The sequence below is a fragment of the Haliaeetus leucocephalus genome, unplaced genomic scaffold (genome assembly GCF_000737465.1).
Source record: "Haliaeetus leucocephalus isolate CR32 unplaced genomic scaffold, Haliaeetus_leucocephalus-4.0 Scaffold339, whole genome shotgun sequence".
Classification (NCBI taxonomy): Eukaryota; Metazoa; Chordata; class Aves; order Accipitriformes; family Accipitridae; genus Haliaeetus; species Haliaeetus leucocephalus.
In genome coordinates, this window is record NW_010972775.1 from 15,356,773 (window position 1) to 15,358,140 (window position 1,368).

The following is a 1,368-nucleotide window of genomic DNA, read 5'->3' on the forward strand; positions in this document are numbered from 1 at the left end:
TGTCGCCCCCAGACCCACCGCTGCCCGACCGGACCCGGCGCAGCTCCCACGTGTCTTGCCCGGAAACCGCCGTGCTCACATGCCCGGGCAAGTCCCGCCGTGGTCACGCCCCCTGTCTCTCCATTGGCTGCGCGGGAGGAGCAATTTGCATGCAAAGGGGGCGGTGCCCACAACAGCAGCAGCGTAGAGCGGGCTTGCCGCCGTCTCCCTATAAGGCGCCTCGGCTATAGCGCGGGGAGTGGGGTGGGCGTGGGGGTGTGGTGATGATGCTAATAATAGTAATAATGTCCTTTCGGCAAGCGAGAGGTGCTGGTGCTGCCATGGGACCCTGGAGCAGTACATCTGGTGCTTGCATCCCAGACCTGGGTGCTGCTCAGGGCTTCTAGTCTGTGCCACCTCTGGCCCTGGTGGGAAGGGACCCTTTCTGGGTGATGGGTTTGTGGTGCGGATGCACACCAGGGTACCCAGCCCCATGCCCTGGAGCTTAGCCCAGCACCAATATGCTGCAGTTTTGCTGTGCATTTGCTGGGGTGCCGTGCTGACCCTGTGGGTATCCCTTCTCCTGCCAGGGACCCTCGGGCTGCTGGCTGGGGCAGGTCCACTCTTGCAGGGTGGAATGAGGCACTGCAGCATGGGGTTGGCATCCTCCAGGCTCTCTCGTGGTGCTCCCCAGGGTTGTGGGGGGCAGGTCTGGCTAGGGCACGGGTGCAGATAGGGTTTCAGACCGGCCTCTCGTTGTTTCGCTCTCGATGCTCACGAAAGCAACGGCCGAGGTGGTCAGAAGTGGAGCAGGACCACGGGCAGCCTCAGTCACCAGCTTGTCCCTGTGCCTTTAGCATCGCCGGAGAGGCCATGCGCCCTAGGGCAGACTGTGACTTGTTGTGGTGGGATGAGCCATACAACAACAAAATCACTAGTCTTCCAGAGGGAGCCAGGCACCATGTCCGTCCTCGTCCCACAGGGCCCCACGCTGAGCATCCCCTCTCCCCACCACCGAGGGGGCTTGCAGGGATGCGGGGACACAGGACAAGTGTTTTCATGCTCTGTTGTTCCCCCTTTTTGCCACCCAGGAGTTGCTTCTGCCTGGTCTGAAAGAAAAGATTTAGATCACCCTGCAATTTATTTTTTCCTATTCCTTTTATGTTTTTCTTCTGGCTAGTAAACTTCTCCCCTAAATTTGTTGCTCTGTGTTTTGCATCTATTGCTTCCATCCCTGCTGTTCAGCTAATTAATTCCCTCTAATGAGAGTAGTTCAAGTGTCCCACAATAACTTGCTAGAGAGCCCTGGCAGGTCTCTATGTAGATATTTCTACTTGTTTATGGTGTTTTTGGTGAAACCCCACAGCACAGCTCTCAAGGGCGGTTCAT

The 1,368-nt window shown here is 57.7% G+C and overlaps 1 protein-coding gene across 2 annotated transcripts in view; it reads right to left on the minus strand.

Moving 5' to 3' along the window:
• The window catches only part of AEN (apoptosis enhancing nuclease), a 2,614-nt gene extending 2,577 nt beyond the window's left edge, over positions 1 to 37 (minus strand). Inside the window, exon 1 of one of the 2 annotated variants that reach the window (XM_010571972.1) lies at positions 19 to 37. The gene's annotated coding sequence lies outside the window, so the exon portion shown is untranslated. The remainder of the gene's footprint in view (positions 1 to 18) is intronic. The other variant, XM_010571974.1, reaches the window with a different exon arrangement.
• Between the last annotated feature and the right edge of the window lie 1,331 nt (positions 38 to 1,368).